Genomic DNA, 21,812 nt, shown 5'->3' on the forward strand with positions numbered 1-21,812 from the left:
AAGCGTTTATGATCGTACACAATAACACTGGAAAAACGCTACAAAACGGACACCACAACCAAGTATGGAAAAAAAGTTATCTTTATATAGGTTAGGCATGAAACGGAGAAATGCTCAAAGGACCACAAAGCACATAATTACAGACTCATTCGGGGCAATGAATGCGTGCGGGTGGAAGGAGCTCAGTTCGAGATTGGGGCCTAGGCAGCCCGATGATGCACAATGTACCGGGGATATAAAGGGGGCACAGCACACAGCTCCACAGGGAAGGTGCAGGATGACAGGCGGGCTCACAGCAGCCTCAGCTCCTCGGCTGCAGCGGCCCGCGGCGGCACTCACGCTAATCTTAGGACTGGGTTGGAAGGCAGTGCCCAGCGGCACACGCAGAAGATGGCAAGGTTCGTGACGTAGGGGCTAGCGTGAGCACTCAGCGACTCAGCTCTTCAGCTGCAGCGGCCCACGATAGCAATGGTTTCTGTAGCAAAACAAGGGTGGACACTCAGCGGCACAGCTCCTCAGCTGCAGCGGCCCACAATAGCGATGATTCTCGTAGTATCTCCTCGTGGTCGGACTTAATGCAGGCACTCAGCAGCACATCTCTTCAGCGGCACCGGCCCACACTAGCGATAGCAATGGTTTTCGTAGCAAGGCCAAGGCGTGCACTCAGCGACCGCTCTTCAGCGGCAGCGGCCCACACTAGCCATAGCAATGGTTTTTGTAGCAAGGCCAAGGCGGGCACTCAGCGGCACAGCTCCTCAGCTGCCCACAATGGCGATAGCAAAGGTTTCCGAAGCAAGTCAAATGCGGGCACTCAGTGGCACAGCTCCTCGGCTGCAGCGGCCCACAATGGCGATAGCAATAGTTTCCGTAGCAAGTCAGATGCAGGCACTCAGCGGCACAGCTCCTCGGCTGCAGCGGCCCACAATGGCTATAGCGATCGTTTCCGTTGCAAGTCAGATGCGGGCACTCTGCGGCACAGTTCGTCAGCCGCAGCAGCCCACAATGGCGATAGCACCAGTTTCCGAAGCAAGTCAGATGCGGGCACTTAGCGGCACAGCTCCTCGGCTGCAGCAGCCCACAATGGCGATAACAATAGTTCCCTTAGCAAGTCAGATGTGGCGTTCCCCACAGTAGAACTAGAGACCCTGGATTTCTCGACAGAGGCCTCACCTGCAAGTAGGATTCCCCTCAAGAAGAATCCAGGCTGCTGACGAATGAAGTCTAATGTCCTGAGACTTTGGCAGGAGGCAAGCTCGAATCAGGCCCATGGGTAGTTGCTTCAGTAGATGGATGAAAGTTTCAAAGTCCTTTTCCTCTTGTTACGCGGACAGAGGTTCGTCTTGGTATCCCGAGGTTACACACCGAAGGGGTTTCAGCGCAGATCTTTATACCCCAAAAGTCTTTGTTCTTGAGAAAGTCACAAATCACTCGACCCTGTCAGAACTAGTTTAGTGTCGACTTGGGTCACTTCATTTACGAGGCGGCATCCTCCCTTTCAGGGAGAGGGGGGGTCCACCATCAGACATCCAGTGGGAGGTGGAGGCATCATTCACCTTGCCAGGCACAGCCCTGCTCAGATCAAAGGGGTCACCCCTCCCCACACTTCAACGGCAGATTCCTCCATTCGACCAAGGTCAGTCTCAGCCTGCTCTGGCCCTCTAAACCAGACGGCCAATACACATACAAAGAAAACACGCGGGAAGGTTTAGACAAAAAGATACCTGCTTTCCAAAAGCGGTAGTTGCACACTCAGAATACAAAGACAATCACCACTACCAGATGCACGTTAATATTTGAAGCTCAAGCATACCAAGTTCGATTCTCCTAACATGTTCTTTGGCACAACTAAGACTATACGAGTTCAGACAGTTAATTTATAATAAGGAGCATTTGCGCTGTCACTGAATGGCAGTGGCACAGGTCCCAGAGCGTCTAACGCCAGCAACCGCGAAGGAGACAAAAAGTGACAAAAAATAGAAGTGAGACCTACGCCAATGGTGCCAGGTCTAACAGGGGGAAAGTGCAGAGTCGTCACTGAATCAGGTGCCGGAGACTGAGCCTTAGAGCGGCGATGCTCTGGTTCCCACGTCGCGTCAGCCGACCGACGGGGAGAAGGCGAAGAGCGACTGTCCTTCTTCGCCGCCTTCTTGTGCTTCGACTTACCCAAGGAGTACTTGGACGAGGTATGGTGGCTCCGCCACCGGTCTCGAGACCAGGAGCGACGCCGAGCCGACTCCCAGGCCTCCAAAAGCTTTTGGGACTGCTCCCACAAAGACTTTGGATTCATGGCCTAACAGTAGTAGTACGACTTCAGGTCGTGGTCGCGCACCAGGTACCAGAGGCACACAAGGTGCCGATCAGTCACTGACATCAGCTTGTGAGAGGAGTCACAAGGCTTGAATCCGGTCCGATGATGGGACATCCCTCGCACACCAGGAGTCAAAGACTCGAAAAAAGTTTAGTCAAAAAATTACTAAGGGGCAAGCTCCCTCCGGATATGCGCTAGACTGGCGCGGAAAAAGAAAACTGATGCAGCGCACAGGGGCAGCGTCTAAGTAGGCACCACAACGTCATCCCGGCGACCACGACACAGATGACGGACGCGGAGTCGAGGTACTCCACGTACCGACACACAGGGGTATTGCTGAAGAACCATTCTATGAATCCAGTCTGAATCCTTGGGGTAATTCCATGGTAAGGAATCTATAACTAATAGTGTCTTTCAGATAAAATATTTCTCCACTGGACAGGCCAAGTCATAGCACCGATTAATCCAGGGTGGCAAACAAGCACAAATGGGAGTCTCACACATTTAAAAATTTAGGAGTCCATATATATCATGGAGATCGATAAATGACAGAAGGCAATATGATCACTGCACTCTCAGGTGTCCTTCTGGATCAAATTGCCCCCGTCATTTGGTCACCGAATGGCACTCTTCTCCCAAATGGTTATGCTCCCACGACTCCTATAATACTTCACTAAATTCCCCTTCATCTTGCCGGCAAGTGTGTTCAGAGATCTCAATATGCTATTAAGGCAGCTGCTTTGGGCCACGGTGAGGTGAAGAGTAGCGCTTAGCAAACTAAGACTACCCACTGACAAGGGAGGACTGGGAGCTCCAGGCACCCGGAATTATTACCTCGGAGCTCAATTACAATGGGTGGCCTGTTGGCAGACACCATTGCGAGATGGGTCTTTCTTGACAGCAGCTTGCTGAAGGGGGCTCGCAGACTTGATTCTTCTCAAGCCCGCACCATTGTCCTCCACTCCCACTACTGCTTACCACTGCAGAGCTATTGGAAACGAGCTATTGCATTTACACAAGGTGCAGTACCCTATGCAGGTGAAATTCCACTTAACGGACTTGTGACAGGCCCTGCCTCACTGACTTGCTGCAAACTATAATCCTGACAAACTGCAGGCATCTAGACACTAGGCGATTTATACTCTTACGGTACCCTGATCCATTTTTCCATGTTAACGGGACCTCTCGAGTGGCTAGTTTTTACCATATAGTACAACAGAGTATGGGGGGCCGCCACCAGACTAATCCTCAACCTGCCTAGACACTGCCACATCCCCCAGCACCTGCGTACACTACACTGGCTTCCCATCGAGGAAAGAATCACCTTCAAGAGTCTCACCCACACACACGAAGCACTCCACAACACCCGACCAGCATACCTAAATAGCCAACTCACATTCCACGCACCCCAGAGGACCCTACGATCAGCCCAGCTCTCCCACGCAGTGGTCCCTCGCACCAGGAAGTCCAGATCGGAAGGCCGCTCCTTCTCCTTCCTCACAGCCAGAGCCTGGAACGCCCTCGCGCTCCACCTCAGACAGACATCACTCCCCAACTTCACGAGGATCCTCAAGACACGGCTCTTTGATAGACGACCTCCTCAACAGACAGGACCCTGCGCCCCCCCCCAGCTCCTTGAGACCCTTATGGGTGAGTAGTTGCACTCAACAAACTCATGATTGATTGATTGTATTGACATTAACTCTTACAAATATAAAGTCTGCAACCAGACCTCATGAACGAACAAGCCTAATCATAGTGCAAAGATGAAAAATACATCACAAAAATATGAGTTGTTCATCACTTCATGCCTGTACAGAATGCTTTTTGAGACTTGAACCTGATTAGGTAGATGTTTTTGAGAGATTTTATTGCAAGAAGTGCAAAAGGTTCAAAGCACTTTTAACTGGTGAACAAACAGTGAAAGCAGTGGTAAACAAAAATAATTTGGTACCCATCATTTATCAGAAACATTGGTCATGAAGTTAACACTTACAATTGCTAAGAAACATTTTATATTGTGTTAAAATCTAATGACTAGGATTGTGTTTCGCAAAAAAAGCTTTATTTAGTGCAAAGACAGCAATCGTTTGTTTCCAGATTTCCCTCATTGGCACATAACTTATTTACGCAAGGCAACTTCGCCCATTTCGTACTTAACAAGTTAATGCAAATGTCAAGATTTAGTGAAATATTTTAATAGAACAAACCGCAGCAACAGACTATTGCAAAGTGGAGAAAAGTAACAAACACATTAGACGTTGCAGGACTGTGTGCGTTTTTTGCCTGGTTTTCATCATTTCAACAATACACGCGGTTTACTTATTTTAACATTCCATCGAGGTTTTTCTCTGAACCATCCAAAGGTCTCTTAGCTCTGGTGAGGTTACTTTCGTACTTCAAAGTTGTCGGTACAGTCTGGGAAAAACAACTCGTCCTGCTGCCGTCCTCACGGCAACCTCCAGAAACTTGTTGAGGACACGCCTCGATGTGTGCAGACACAGTGAAACTTTAGTATAACAGCTGTGCTTGGGTATTCGTTACCTTCAAGGAACGAAAAATACATGGGTTACATCATTAAAGAAGATGACAAAGAAGCGTGTTGCCAATACACTCCTAATTTCATGCATTTATATTTAAGTGGATAAACAAACTAACTTTCCAGATAATATCATGATTGGCTTTTTAAACATCTCAGTAAAAGAAAGCTAAAACAATTACCAAACAAAAGAAAAACAATCTTTGAAAGGAAAGTGCACTTACAATAAAGCATTTTCTTTTTTTCTACAAAAAAAAAGCTCTTCAAGGAGTCACCTGAACTTGTCAATCCAATGTACTGATAACTTTTTTCCTACAAAACTACAATTTTTACAAAGGAACCACCTGATCTTTTCACAGGCCGTGTGATGACAATAGAGTGAACAACCGCTCAAGAAAGAATTTTCCTTCTTGTTCACTCCACCCCAATTCATTCTTTAGTGAGCCCTATACAAGTGCAATGAGGCAGATAGACCGAGTAAATTGGCAAAGGGGTCTTGCCTACAAGATCTATTGGCTTTGTTAATATTTTTAGCCATGCTGCACAGCCTCATGACTGCTGTGCAGCATGGCTCAGGAAAAAAAACAAAAAAAACAGTGATCCCACCTCCACATCTCTTTGTAGGAGTGAACACACGTTCAACAGACATGCTTATAAAAGTCCACTTTATTTAGCGATCTAAGATGGAGTGACAAAAAAGAAAAGCACTGCGAAAGCCTTTAGGAAAAAAAAATTGGAAGCTAAGTGGATTGCGAGAATGGAATGTGACGTGGGTACAGAAACACGGAGTGCGAAGGATAAGAAAGAGTGTGGGAACATGGGTGAATGAACAACATGGAGTGGTGGCGGAAGCACCAGAAGTACACAAGCGAGAGAGAGTAACACCAGTGCAGGTGGGGGAAGAGAAACAAATTTCAAGAAAATGAGTTTGAGAGGAAAACACACAAAGGAGGCAGCTGGGCAACCCATGCACTCTAACGGAGCGTTTAAACAAAAAGAAAAAAATAAGTAAAAGCAAACAGAAGCTGCATAGAAGCCAGCCAATCAACGAGATGGTAAGGATGCTATGCCGTATCTGAGGGACAAACACAGGGCTGACAAAAAAAGTAATAAAATAAGCAATTGAGATTAAAGCTAACCACTGGTAACCAATGGGCCGGCTACACGCCCCCTACTTTCTCTGTAAGCTCACAATAGGTCTTTTCCAAAGGCTCGATCTAAAATGAAAGCCTAAAAAAAGGGTAAAAAAAAACTCTGCATGGAGCATTTGCAAAGGAAAACCGAACTGTGGCGACTTATTTTACACACCGCTCTCTATCACGAAGAAGGTATGATATCTGAAGTCACGGTAAAATAATTCAATTGCTGTAATCAGAAAGTGCTTCCTTGAAGTTAATTTTGAGGACATTCTTTCGATAGAAGAAGTTTTTCCAACTTCTGGTAACAGAGACTCTATTAAAGTAACTTGGAAGAGTAAGCAATCAAACTTGGAAGGGTAAGCAATCAATCAGTTTAGTTTATTTCAACAAAAAAGTTATAAAAACACATTGAATGCAATATAAACCGTTCATTTACAACATGATATAAAGAATAATTCTCATCACAAAAAAAGTAAAAAAAAGAAATAATCAAGGAACATCAAAAGTCCATTGCTACCATACCTGTACTTTGCAATAAGGGTCTCTCTAATCTTGATGACTGCCCCAAGACATTTAGAAACAGCACAGCACAATAGAGGAAAGTTTAATGTTCATAAATGTTCAAATACTGCTCTGCAGTTAATTGTTCCTATAGATTTTGAATTTAGTTTTAAATATATCCGGTTAGCCATGATAAAAAAAGGCGTAGGGAAAACGAAAAAGAGCTCACAGGATTGAGTGGAGAGAGAAATCCCATAGGTGTCCATGAGCCAAAAACTTCGACGTTCTCGTTTTAGGAAAGCTGACCATGCCTGCCGACCGGACCTTATTAAAATGAGTCAACTAACGAAGCTAATATGATATCAGAATCTGGTTCAGGTAGGATTCTTGACCAGTACAGGACTTTAGGATGTACAGTTAGCCTGTCCCCTTCTGCAGGGTCACCCCAGACTTAGCTTCCTCTGCCCTCCTTTGTATTTGTTGGCTTTTAGGGTCTGTGCCATATACTCCTGTTTATCAGGGGTAGACTGCTAGTGCTGTCCTTTTAAATATAGTAAAACTGACCTACACCCGATTGGTATATTTAAATTACTTGTAAGTCCCTAGTGTATGGCACCACATGCACTTCGGTCCTGTAAATCAAATGCTACTAATGGGCTACAGTACTCATTGTGCTACCCACTAAAGCATCTTTTTAAAACATGTCTTAGGGTATAGTGCACTTTCAACCTGCTACTTCGACCAGGCAAATTACACCTTTTGCTAAGCCTAAACAATCCTTTTTAAGTTACTCCTACAGTAGGCCATAAAAGGTGCAGAGGGCAGAGTGCCTGAGATTTAAAAAGTATGTTTGTTTTTAAAATTTACATGCGCTAGCAGGTAAAAACTCCTTAAGTCGTTTTTCACTGCTGTAAGACTATCTCTCCTATAGCCAAACACCAGGATACCTTATCATACTAACAAGTCATAAATGCAGTTTGGAACAGATCGATAAATGCAGCTTACACTCAAAGTAATTTGAGTTAAAATCTTCTTTGATGGTAAAGTCTAATTTTACATTACTATTCTGAAAATACCACTTTTAGAACGTAGTCCAAGAGGCACTTTTGCTCTCGCGCACCAAACTGTCGCACTGCGTTGTAGGAAATGTTCCCTCCAATACACCAATTGATCCAGGTACTCCAATGTAAACCCTTTATACCAATGTTACTTCAAATCATTGCTCTTTGCTTCATCCTTATTCTTTTCACCACTACGGAGACAGCGTGATTAAACTTGAATTCTTTATTTACATTTTTCCAATGTCAGTTGTATGCCCATGAAGCTTCATACAATGACACGTAAAGTTCAATCAAATTGTGAAATAGGCACGTGTATTCACCCAATGCATTTCGAGCCTGTATGGCTCTTCTTCAGGGGTCTCTAGAACAAATAAAAAAACAGCTCAGCTGACTGCTCAATACAATCACAATGTGTATAAACCAATACTATAATGACACATGCCGCCGCCCCCCAGAGAACGACTGTCAAGCCTATCTCTAGAAAATATATGCTATGTAACCCAAATACAGCACCCTGAACCCCCTACTCAACCCATAACCCCTGTGAAATTGGTGTTCTAAAAAATACCGGCTACCTCCAAAAATAAAAATAAAAACATGCCTCCAAATTAACCAGAAACCCATCTCCCCACATATTGTATGTAGCCCCACATTCACTGTAAATAATCACCCTTCCCTCCCTACCCTGTGACCCATGTAATATACCTTATAAATGTGTTGCCTTAAAAACGCCACAAACCAGCGGCCTAATCTTCCCGTGTTGTGCGCCAAAATCACGAAAGTCCATATCTCTCTCCCCGCCGGTCGGCCCGTAATCTCAGCTGCACCTGCCCTCATGATCTTAAATAAGCAGAACACCTGCTCATGCGCTCTCCCCCCGTGACCTATTCACCCAATGACTGTGCCTGCATCCTATCCCAAAAACTCAAAGTCCCACAATGCACACCCCAAACTACCTAAACCCTTTCCTCGTGCTCACCACTCCACGCAACCCAAATGAATCTAAAGTAAACATGATAAAACATGACAAATACAATGGCATGACAATCTGCAATTACGATCATAACAACCACATTGACTCCAATTGAAAATCCATTACTGTTAATCAAAATCATATTTGTAAACAGTGGATAATTGAAAAATAATCCAAACGCAACTACCGCGTAGTACAACCGGTACTGTTCATTGTAAATGTGCGCTGTTTCTGAACTCCATTCCACTTTTTAGCTGTCACCGTCGTGGTAAATGACTTTACGTTCTCCGTATTCTAGTGGTAAGAGATCCGATACGTAAATAGGGTGCAAGACCCATGGAGGCGAAAAATATGCTAAGCAGAAAACCATGAGAGAATGCACTCCTTCCCTTATTCTTTGACCTAAGTCATTTTTCACTGCTGTAAGGCTATCTTTCCTATAGCCCGAACACTGGGATATCTTATACTAACAAGTCATAACTGCAGTTTGGAACAGATGGATAAATGCTGCTTACACTCAAATTAATTTGAATTAAAATCTTCTTTGATGGTAAAGTCTAATATTAAATTACTATTCTGAAAATGCCACTTTTAGAAGGTTGACATTTTTCAGCTCTAAAACAATTGCACCTTCTGTCTGTGTACAGGGTCACATAAATGTGCATGGCTCTCATGTGTTTTGTGTAGTGCTCTTAGACACGGAGATAAAAGAAGCCTACAGGTGGAGGGTGAGGATTTACATGAAAGGAGTTGTGCCTGCCTTCATAACACATTAAAGGGACCCGCCTGCAGCACCCACAAAAGAACCTGACACCAGGCCTGCCTGGTCACCCTAGACAGTTTGGAGCCAGGAACAGCAGAGGGGGACGAACTGACCAGGACCAATTTTGGGGTAAGCTAGGGAATTCCCCACACAAAGGAACCAGGATTAAAAGGGACCTTCAGAGACTCCTCAGAACACACATGTACCAGTGAAGATTCAGAAGGATTGTCCTGCTGTCTGAAAGAAGACTGGACCTGCTTGCCTGAGCCCATGAACCCAGGCTCCCCAGAAGTGACTGCAAGGGTCAGTTGGCTTACCTCCTGTTTGCGCTACTGGGACAAGACATGCTCCTAGAGGCCTACCTGTAACTGACCAGCACCACCTGGATTTGTCTGGACCTGGCTAGGCCATGCAGCTGGCATGAATCCTTTTACACAAGAGGAGCCTCGAGGTGACTCCTGGGTCCTTCGCTGGCATCAGAGCATACACTTTCTGAAGAAAAGGTGAAGACACAATTGTTATGGGCTCCTGGCGACCACCAAGTGACCTTTCAGAGCTGAGAATCGACTGCACTGGACTACACTCAACAAGAGTGGTAAATAATTTAATTACCGGAACTTAATTTGATGCGGAAAATCTATAATAATAGCTCAGTAAAATAAGAGGCAGAATCCGTGGTATTAGAGGTTCGGAACGGGCTTTATTCCAAAATCAATTCGAATTGATGGACTCCATATTCCATCACCACGAAGGTTCAGGAAGTGAAGGACTAACTTTATTGATAAGTAATCATTTTTATACAATAGGCATTACAGTGAAACAGATGCAGGAGGCGTAACAGTTGATAACAAAGATAAGAACATACATGCGTAACTAAAATGGGTGTAACTGGGCGTAACTTAAAGAACGTCATCAGGTATGATGTCACAATAGGGTGGTTCCATGAAAGAATTTCGCAATGTCAGCAGAAATACTTGGCAGAGATGCGCGCGCAGCAGCATGACGTGTGATTGACGTGCAACTAGGGGGTGAAGGGGACTTGACATTTAGCTCTACATGTGGAGACAGAAGTCTGGGGTTATGTCAACCTAATCCCAAATCATATCTAACATCCTATGTTTAAAGAACTACGTTATCCGAAATGAGAGGTCTCTTAGGATAGAATCTTATTCTATACTGACTATACTGACTGTTAGTGCGTGTACAAGCGTCTAAGTGTCTACACTAGATGCGAGGGGGTAGGAATATTCCATGGTAACAGGGCTATGAATTACTTGCATAAAGACAGAGAAGCCGGGCCTTTTGCTCGGTAGCTGGAAGAATGTTTACTTAAACTACTAGACAGGAATGCATTGGGTGAGGAGCGGAGCAGAGCAGATAATCTTGAAGGTGAAATACAGTTTTTGGCAAGCAGACAGATCGAGTCAGGCACAGTTAGCCGCACAGGGAGTAGGACAAAGTTCATGGATACAGATGCGAGCTCAGACTGGAGCTTTCAGAGGCAGAAGGCAGAAAAAGGCTTAATGGCAGAATCAGGGCCTATTCGCCTGGACTGTGAAATGGGATAAATGAACCATATAAAGCCGGTGGCCTTTCATACTTAGGAATAGAATATCCGGCCCATTCATGGCTGATCTGAAAGAGGACATGTTGACGGTGGCCGCACATGTGTTTGCGTCTTCATAACTGGAACTGGAGGAAACATACATGTACTTGTGATTTATACATGAAACCGTTGGGGTCCAAGATAGGGGACATAACTGATCATAAAAATCCATATTTCCACATTCCCTCCTTGTCCCCTACTTGCCCTTAAGAGATATCAATCTTCATCAATCCGTTGATCTGTTCATATAGCATCATTTGTTCTTCTTTCTTCTTCCGGGATGAATGAAATCTTGGTGGTGGAATACACGATGTGGCACACAGACCACAAATCGCTGGTCCACATTGTAGGCATAAGCAGCAACTGAATAGTATGAGAAAGCCAATACCTAGGAAGGATAGGACCCTCCATCCAAAGGTAGATAATACACTCCAAAACCAACCGGACCAAGTCCAGGTGCCTGGATTCTGGTGTATCTGGCTTACAATCTTATGAAGGCGAGTTATGGCTTTATATACAGATGGCGAATTTTCTGGTATGAAAATGCAACAACTTGATCCGATGACCCTACAAGCTCCGCCCCTATCGGCCAGAATGACGTCAAGGACAAGACGATTTTGAAGCACAACAATCCGCATAGCAGACTGCTCTTCTGTTAAATTGCCTAAGGCGGAAATAGTTTCGTTTACTACTGCTTCAAGGGTTCTGGTTAATCTACGTATCAGCTTACTATTAGTGACTGTACCTATATAAGGAAAGAGACCTTTATTGAAATCTGTGTATTTTTCCCATGCTGTTTCAGTGTAGTCGACTATTGGGAGATCTCTCCGTTCTCTATTGTGTACTAAATGAGTATTTCTAAGATAATCAGGAGGAGCTAGGAAAACAGGTGGCAAAAGGAATCCGATGTAACAGGTACCATCCCAATCTAGAGGCAAACGTGTATATGCAGTCTGACCACATACAAAGTAGGAATGGCGAGAAGCTCTAAATGTAGATTTGCCTTGATCACTGAATTCTATTACAGTGATGCATTTACTATGGCCCATGTGTATGGAGCCATTCTTTCTTATACACAATTCACCTTTAACTGGAAATACTGACATAGCGGGCAAAATTGGTGCAGCTTCGGATTCAACATTCAGGATCATGAGATTAAGCGTGAAATTACCTAATCCATATACTTCATTTTCTAGATCAGTTCCTGTTCTTTTGGGAAGTCCCTCCTTGTTAGGGTAACAGACTTTAAGCAAGACTAAATTCAGGTTTCCCCATACCCAGTTGTCTTGATAAACTGCGGAATTCGAATCTAGGGAATTAATTAAACTAAACCATGCTCCACCGGAGCCATTGTGTGTGAACGGATATGGAAAGAGAGGCAGAATTCCCTTATAGTTTTGATAGGGAGGGAGTCGGCCACATATCCAACAATTTGTAGCATTGCTAGCCTGATGGGAATGATGTAACATACTAATAAAAGTGTTATTGCGCAGCGCAAATCTATAGGACAACTCATGTGGGGGTAATTCACTAAAAGAATGTTCAGCAGTAACATTGTAAACATGTTTGGCAATAGGATAATATATGTGCAATAATATACTTGCAGCGATTATTAAAAGACATAAGAAAAACAGAATTAATAACGTCACCGTGCAATGACTACGCAGTGATTTACAGTACGCATGTTTTTTCAACTGGATTTGATTATTTCTTTCTCTATTCCGGTCCAGAGGATACATGTCAGAGACAAATTCAACCGATTCACCTTGGAGAGGACTTAAACAATCAAATTGTCTGACTTATTGGACCTCAATTTTAGTCTATATAGTTCTGAGTTTGTTTGCTCAACCAAGGGGAGCTTTGAGTCTGTCTTTGAGGAAATACAGGGTTTAGTCTCTATATCGGATGGTAATCCATGAAATTTCTTGATATGACTTGAATGTATCCAGCCTTTTCGACCTTCGATCTTCACGGCTGTCCTCGTGGTTAACAGTACGAGTTGAGGCGATTTCCACCTAGGCTCCAGCTGAGACTTCCGGTCAAAGTTCCTCACTAACACCAGGTCCCCGGGAATTACGTCATGGGGTTTCACCTCGGTGTTGTCGGGAAAGGCTGCAGCTACCTGTGAACGACAAGATTGTAGTGCAGACATCAAGGAAGCCAAGTAATCTGTCAGCATATTACAGTCTACATCAGTTATTTTGCGTGGTATAGGCGTCCCCCACATATTAGGTGGTCTACCGAAGATCACCTCATAAGGGGATAGCCCTGTTCGAGAGTGCGCTACCATTCTCATGTAAAAGAGTGCAACTGGTAAGGCTACTACCCAGTCGACACCTTTCTCTCTACATATTTTGGACAATCTAATTTTCAGAGTTTGATTATGTCGTTCCACGAGACCTGCTGCCTCGGGGTGTCGGACACAGTGAAATCTCCATTGATAACCTAACAAAAGTGAAACGTGTTTCATTAGTTCGGATGAGAACGGCTGGCCGTTATCTGAGTAGACAGCACGTGGTAAACCGTACCGTGGGAAGAATTCTCGAACTAACTGTTTGGCAGTAGTCGGGGCAGTGTAATCTGAAACCGGGTATGCCTCTGTCCAACGGGAAAGAGCACAGACAACTACAAGAACATATTTGAATCCTCGACATCGTTCCGTCTGGATATAATCCATCTGGAGGACTTCAAAAGGGTGCTCAGGAGGCTGAAATCCACCCTGTTCTACGGGAATGCTTTTACCTGGGTTAAACTGACAGCAGATCATACAGGTACGGACTTTTTGTTTAGCTGCTGCTCGTAAATGTTTGTTGAACCAAATGTGTTGAATGCTGTCTAGCATAGCTTTTTCTCCTAGGTGTGCTGGACTATGTATTGTATTAATGATAACTTGGACCATTGAGTCGGGAAGAAACCATACAGATTTTTCCTTCGTCATCCATCCTTGATCCGTTTGGATCCCTCCTAATTCAGTCCATTTCTTTATTTCGTCTGGTGTAGCATGTGTCTGTATGTCAATTACGTCAAGAGCGGGATCCTTAACCATCATGCAATGTGTTGGTGTCGGAACTATTGTCTTTGTCATGTCAGATGTGTGGGTTTGAGCAGTCTGTTTAGCTATTCTGTCAGCTAGATCATTGCCTTGGGAAATGATATCAGTAACTTTCGTATGAGCTTTACATTTCATAATTGATATCGCAGTGGGTAGATGTATTGCATCTAATAAGGCATGAATGAGGGGTCCGTGCTGAATGTGGGCACCGTGAGAAGTTAAATAACCTCTCTCTCGCCACAGCACGCCGAAGTCATGTACAACTCCGAATGCATAACGTGAATCAGTGTATATGTTGACTTTCTTATTCGTGGCTTGAATACAGGCTTGTGTCAGAGCGATGAGCTCTGCTGCTTGAGCTGATAAGGTATTAATACGATTTGTTTCAATGACTTCAGTGTCTGTTGTGACTGCATACGCGGCCACTAGCTCTCCTGTACTTGTTCTCATACATGAACCATCTACATACAACGTCAGGTCTGGGTCTGACAATGGGATATCTGTCAAGTCTTGTCTGGGTTTCGTCGTGATAGTAATAACTTCTATACAATCATGTGCTAATGGGTCTGTTCCGTTTACTGGTAACAGTGTGGCAGGATTTAATGTACTACAACGTCTGATTTCTATGTGTTGCTGAAACAATGTCAATTCGTAACCGGTGAGTCTCGCTATAGTCAAGTGTTGTGTTTGCGTTCGGTTCAAGAGAACCTCTACTGCATGTGGTACTTGTACCGTCAATTGGTGTCCTAACACTATGGCATCGCTTTGTCTGATTGCTAAAGCTGTCGCTGCCACTGATTTCAGGCACGCAGGCAGAGCCTGAGCTACGGGATCTAATGTACTAGAAAAATAAGCACATGGTTTGTGTGATCCTGCTTGTTCCTGTGTGAGTACTGACAAAGCAGTACCTTCGCGTTCTGTAACAAAGAGTGTAAAATGTTTATTGTAACATGGTGTTGCTAAAACAGGTGCTTGACATAAAGCTTTCTTTAGGCTTTCAAAAGCTTGTGTATGTTCCTGAGTCCAAGGGAGGACAGTCGATGTGGCTGCCTCCTGTGTTGTCAACTGAATGAGTGGTTTTGCTAGAAATGCATACTGAGGGATCCACTGCCTACAATATGAAGTGAGGCCTATAAAAGCCCGCACCTCCTTTTGTGTCTTGGGTATTGGCATGTTAGCAATTAACTGGATGCGATCGGGTGTAAGCTGCCTTCCCTCCTTGGACAGCGAGTGACCAAGGTAAACAACTCGCTGGACACAGAATTGCAGCTTAGAAGGGGACACCTTGTGCCCCTTTTCGGCCAAGAATTGTAAAACCGTCAGTGAGGCTTTTTCACATTCAGGTTCGCTTCTAGCGGTGATCAGCAGATCGTCGACATATTGAAGCAGGGCAGTGTTGACTGGCATGTGTATACTGTCAAGTTCTCGTTTCAGTGCTTGGCTATAGATGCTGGGGCTTTCTGTGAATCCTTGAGGTGCGCGTGTGAATTTAAAGCTTCGTTCATTTAAACTAAATCCGAACAAGTATTGGCTTTCCGGATCTATTGGGACGCTGAAAAAGGCATTCTTGAGATCAATTACAGTAAAGAATGTTGCTTCGGAATCAATGGCTGTCAGTAATGAAGAAATATCTGGGACTACGGGGTATTGTGGTACAATACATTTATTTAATTCGCGCAGATCAATAGCCAATCGATATACTGGCGGGGCTTTCGGATCAGTTAGTTTAAGAATCGGAATTATCGGTGAATTACATACATTGGAGTCGGTTTCCACAACCACTCCTTGGGTAATAAGCTAGTCAATGATTTGCAGTAAAGCCACTACAGCATCTGGGGGTAACTTGTATTGTCGCATTCGTGGTAGTACCACTCCTGCCTTTAGTGTGACTCGATATGGTGTAATGTTCATGCAACCAACATCTGTAGGGCCTTGTGCCCATAAATGTGTGGGTAAAGTCTGCAGTCGGTGATCCATGTCTCGGGACACATAGTGCCCTTTGAAATCACGTAGAAACAAGCTTACTCCTTCCGGAGAACAACATATTATAGCTCCTAGAGCTTTCAATGTTTTTATACCTAACAGGTTTTCTGGACATGATTTAGTAAGCAATAAATCTGTAGTTCGTGTCAAGGGACCAATCGTAAGGGGAAGAGGCTGTGATACTTCGTTAACGATAGGTTTTCCTGAAAAGCCAAGGGAAATATTCTGTGAGCCTGAGAGGGGTGCCCCTGGAACTTCACTTCGTTTTATGGTTGTTCGGCTTGCCCCTGTATCAAGTAAAAATGTTCTATCTTGGCCTAATAGTTCACTGTGTACATAAGGTCCTTCTTGATCTACAGGGACCTCAATAAGGGGTAAGCCAACTTCCCTCTCTAGGCTGTTTCATGAGTATCGTTGATAATCAGGATAATCATACTGTGCGGTCTGATACATCTGTCGTGTCGTTGTTTGTGTGGCAGCAATAGGCTGCGATGGTGGAGCTGTCATAGATTGTTGCGGAGCTGGCATGGACTGTGCATGCTGCGGAGCTCCTTGTTGGTTCTGATCCTGTCTAAGTGGCCGTGGTCTTTCTTTTGTATTACCTATGGCGATATTATGTTTTAAAACTGGACAATCGTGTACATAATGACCTGGCTGTTTACAATAGTTGCATGTCCCTTTTACAGGACCTGCTGAAACACTGGACTGTGTCATACCCTTTTTATGACCGTCAGCTGGAACTGTCTGAGAAACTAGCATTTTCATTTTCGTGTCTTTCATGCGTCTTTGTTCATGTTCTTGTTCCTCTCTAATTCTATTGTGATGGTACTGTAGCATTTGTAACATTTGTGACGGAGTGTTACCTTGCCATGTACTCTCGAATTTCAATACTCTATTCTTAACTTGGGGCAAGGAATTTTCAACTAATTTTGTCACAAACAGATGTGGATACGATTCGCTACTTGCTTTTATTCCACTATTTATACCAAAACATTTTTCGAATCGGGCATAGAAATCACTAGTGTCCTCATCGTGCTTTTGTTTACAGGCTGATATTGCACCCCAGTCTTCCTTTTTCGTAGTTAATAAACGTGGCAGTACCTGTACTAGTAAACCTGGTAGTGTTTTGGTCTTTTCCCCAAGCCCTGAACCTGGACCTCGAGCTTTTTCTTCGTTTTCTAATGCTGTCCAATCTATCTTTTGGTCTCCCACCTCCCAATCCTTTTCCTTGAGTTTTTCGTAAATGCCCGCAGGCATTAATACCTTTAATATTTTCATAATGTCTGGATAGGTATACTCTCCCATGAGCAACATGTCTTTAATTTCACGGTGGAAACCCGCTGGGTCTTTGTCATGACTGGGTACCACTTTCTTCATTTCTAATAGTTCTATTTTAGATATGGGTGTGTATACAAACACACGTTTAAACTGATTGTCATCACCTTTTATCGGGTGCACTTCGCGTAAGGGATTCTGTCTATCCATGTAATACGTCGTTCTTTCTTTTATGGGCAGTGAGACATGTTCGGGACAAACAAAAAGAATGTACTGTTTTCTGGATTCTAGTATTTCTCTAATTAACTCAGTACCTGAACCTCTCCATTTATTCGTGAGTAATTCAGTCAGTATATCAGGTAATGGACCAGGATCGGAGTGTTGGCTTTTATATAATATAAGGAGTTGTTGAACCATATAGATACCAGCTAAACGCTGTTCATCTGGGGTGAGGTTCAAAAACGTGTGTGCTAGTGTATCATCACTATATTTTCCGGGACTGTCAACCCAGTGAACGGCTGACCTGGCTAATTCTTGTTCGTCCATAGAATCGAGTATATGATAACCCCTTCGTTCTCGGAGTAATTTGTCAGCAGCTTGGAACGAATGCTCGGGGGACCGTATATTTATTATAGGGGTTTGGAAATTTCTGTTATTATCTGGACGTATCGGACGTATCGGATCAGTAAAGCCTCTAGTATTATTACAAGATCTTCCTCTACCTACATAGGCCATGGTTTCTAACTGTCCTGTGGGCAGTTCTAATTCTTCCTCCTCCTCGGTTTGTTCAGGCTCGTCTACTGCTAATCTTTCTTCGTGTATTCGTTCTACTTCTTTGCGGATCTTGCGGCACATAGCTACTATACATGATCGTTTATCATGTCTCCCCTCTGATATATTCCGACTCCATGTGGTAAGAATTTGCATTTCTTCCGGATTTACCCCTGGTCGGTCTTGATTTCTGATCACACAATTTATGAGGAAACGTAACAGTTCCCCCTGTATCTCCACTTTCTGGTACTCCAAGGCTCTATTAATACTTTCAGAATCTCGTCCTGACTGGACAAAGTGATATATATTTTATAAATGTGTAGTCATTCCTGGTAGCCTCCCTAAATATATTGCAGCTCGCCGGATACGTAATGATGCCAGCAGCATTTCGTCCCCTTTTCCGGGCACCGGGTCATATCTACAATCTATTAGAAGTTCCTTAAGCGTGTCGGGAGTTACTAGTTTGGGCGTACGTTGGTGGGCTAATTCTTGAAAGGAAAGTTTATTTACTCTGGGTGGCGTGGAAAAAATGTTTGCTGTACCTCCCGTAGCACCACCTGGGGTGCTGGATGTGAAAGGATTCGTTGAACGTGATATAGCAACCATAGTTGTGGGTACAGCTGTAGAAACAGATGTGCTTGCCGGAACTTGTGTCGGAGTTTGTTGTTGCGGAGGTACAGACGGAGGAGGGTCTTGGCGTTGAACCCCCTCGGCAGGCGGTCTATGTGGCGCAGCATTAGCATACTCGGGAGCTGCGTCGTCTAAATAAGAGGAAAGAAAAACATCTTCTGCGGTTCTGGGATGCCCTTTGGGATGTACTTTTATCGGGAACAATGGGGGTGGCAAGTCTTTTGGTATCTCCGGAGTAGCCTTAGGTAATCCTTCGGCCAGAAGAGGATACATACCATTCATAAGGGCATTTCTTTGTCTGTCTATTTGTTCTGATTTTACTCGAGTACCTTCTTCAATTAATAGGTTTTCTCGAACTTTATTTGAATTCTCCTTACTTTTCTCTTCCTGTCTGAGTGCTTTTTCTGTACGTCTATATGATTCTTTACGCCATAATTCAATGGCATCTTTCTGTGACTGTCTAGCTTTCTTTTTCCATAATTCTTCCTCTACTTTCACGATGCAATCTGCATCCCAGGTCCCAGCTGCGGGCCACCTCTGACTTTCTGGTAATTCCTTGGTGTAGTCTACCCATAAATCAAGAAATAATATGGCGTCTAGGCCATGTTTATGATACATGAAGTACCCTGGAGTGTCCCTAGGAGGAATGGGAACAGCTTCTTCGAGTACCCCTTTTCTAGTTTTTATCTGTCTTAATTTCGAAAAGAGCGGCATATTGAGAACTGATCTGATACCTAATTCTGAACACGTTTAATACAACAAAACACAATAATGAACAGTCATTCACACCACAATATGCAGAACGTATTTAAAACATTTTAACATTTAACATTTAATGGACAACAATGATGGCCATTTAGGGAACTAGTCACTAAGCATAATACTCGGCACTAACTAGGTAATTCTGAATTATATACTAGACATACTTGATATACTGCTAAACAGTACAGATACACTGCTAAAACAGTGCAGACCGGATTTGTGTACCCAAACCCGTCTTGACCGGCACAAACTATGTGCACGTCGGAACGCCTCCCCGACAATGGTACTCACCGGGTAGCTCGGAACAGAAGGCCTCGGAACTGAACTGGACTCGGACCGGACTGGACTCGACTCGAAACTTCGGGACCTCGGAACTGGTGGGCCTCTGTATACCTCGGATCTTGCTCTCTCAGCTAGGCTCTGGTCGGGATACTTCGCACTTCTCACCGCCTCGTCTGGGTGTTGATCGCAGCCTCAGTTACCCCCGCTCGGCAGGAGGGAGATACAGGAAATCCTGTGGGTACGCGTTGTTGTCCGTCCAGCTATGGCAGGAGACCGGGCCTGCAACGCACCTCCGGCGCGTGAGATGAGAAAGTGTCCCTGTTCGGGCGCCATATATGTGGTAAATAATTTAATTACCGGAACTTAATTTGATGCGGAAAATCTATAATAATAGCTCAGTAAAATAAGAGGCAGAATCCGTGGTATTAGAGGTTCGGAACGGGCTTTATTCCAAAATCAATTCGAATTGATGGACTCCATATTCCATCACCACGAAGGTTCAGGAAGTGAAGGACTAACTTTATTGATAAGTAATCATTTTTATACAATAGGCATTACAGTGAAACAGATGCAGGAGGCGTAACAGTTGATAACAAAGATAAGAACATACATGCGTAACTAAAATGGGTGTAACTGGGCGTAACTTAAAGAACGTCATCAGGTATGATGTCACAATAGGGTGGTTCCATGAAAGAATTTCGCAATGTCAGCAGAAATACTTGGCAGAGATGCGCGCGCAGCAGCATGACGTGTGATTGACGTGCAACTAGGGGGTGAAGGGGACTTGACATTTAGCTCTACATGTGGAGACAGAAGTCTGGGGTTATGTCAACCTAATCCCAAATCATATCTAACATCCTATGTTTAAAGAACTATGTTATCCGAAATGAGAGGTCTCTTAGGATAGAATCTTATTCTATACTGACTATACTGACTGTTAGTGCGTGTACAAGCGTCTAAGTGTCTACACTAGATGCGAGGGGGTAGGAATATTCCATGGTAACAGGGCTATGAATTACTTGCATAAAGACAGAGAAGCCGGGCCTTTTGCTCGGTAGCTGGAAGAATGTTTACTTAAACTACTAGACAGGAATGCATTGGGTGAGGAGCGGAGCAGAGCAGATAATCTTGAAGGTGAAATACAGTTTTTGGCAAGCAGACAGATCGAGTCAGGCACAGTTAGCCGCACAGGGAGTAGGACAAAGTTCATGGATACAGATGCGAGCTCAGACTGGAGCTTTCAGAGGCAGAAGGCAGAAAAAGGCTTAATGGCAGAATCAGGGCCTATTCGCCTGGACTGTGAAATGGGATAAATGAACCATATAAAGCCGGTGGCCTTTCATACTTAGGAATAGAATATCCGGCCCATTCATGGCTGATCTGAAAGAGGACATGTTGACGGTGGCCGCACATGTGTTTGCGTCTTCATAACTGGAACTGGAGGAAACATACATGTACTTGTGATTTATACATGAAACCGTTGGGGTCCAAGATAGGGGACATAACTGATCATAAAAATCCATATTTCCACAGCAGGACCACCTCTTTGTACCAACAGCAACAACCACCAACGTGAAGCTCCAGTGAGAGATGCTCTTCACGCTGCATCAACCGCAATGCCTGCCCTGCTTCTCGTGCTGCCAGCCTTCTCCTCACAGCCTCAGCCGTTGTTAACGGCACTCCTCCACGGACTTAGTAAAGTAAGTATTCCTGGTCCCTATATCATATGAGCACTCAATCACGATCAGCCTGAACTTGGGATTTTTCCTCCAGTCCAACACAACCAGATACACATGAGCAGCGCTTTGTGATTTTTGGCACTATTTTCAGCTAAAACATTCAAAACTCATAGCTCCGGTTTTACGGACTGGATTTTTGTTGTTTTGCCATCTTCTCCATTTATTCAATTTCACTGTATTTGAATTTGTTTTGGAATTTTCTTGGGTTGCGTTATCCCTTTATTACGGTTTAAGGGATGCATACCTATTTTACACATTCCCTCGGAGATAAGCCTGACTGCTTTGTGCCATGCTACTGGAGACTTAAGCACAGGCTTATTTTGTGACTTTTATGGTTCACCCTGATCAGGACGGTTTTTATTATTTCAGTGGGGTTTCCACCCCTCTCAGCACATAACCTAATTTCTTACATATATCCTCTCTGAAGA

At 44.1% G+C, this 21,812-nt stretch overlaps 1 protein-coding gene across 1 annotated transcript in view; it reads right to left on the reverse strand.

Annotated features, from left to right (window-relative positions):
• Positions 1-4,161: 4,161 nt before the first annotated feature.
• PWWP2B (PWWP domain containing 2B) overlaps positions 4,162-21,812 on the reverse strand; it is a 95,632-nt gene continuing 77,981 nt past the window's right edge. The window contains exon 3 of the mRNA XM_085606196.1: positions 4,162-4,852. The gene's annotated coding sequence lies outside the window, so the exon portion shown is untranslated. The remainder of the gene's footprint in view (positions 4,853-21,812) is intronic.

The sequence above is a fragment of the Triturus cristatus genome, chromosome 1_2 (assembly GCF_964204655.1).
Source record: "Triturus cristatus chromosome 1_2, aTriCri1.1, whole genome shotgun sequence".
Classification (NCBI taxonomy): Eukaryota; Metazoa; Chordata; class Amphibia; order Caudata; family Salamandridae; genus Triturus; species Triturus cristatus.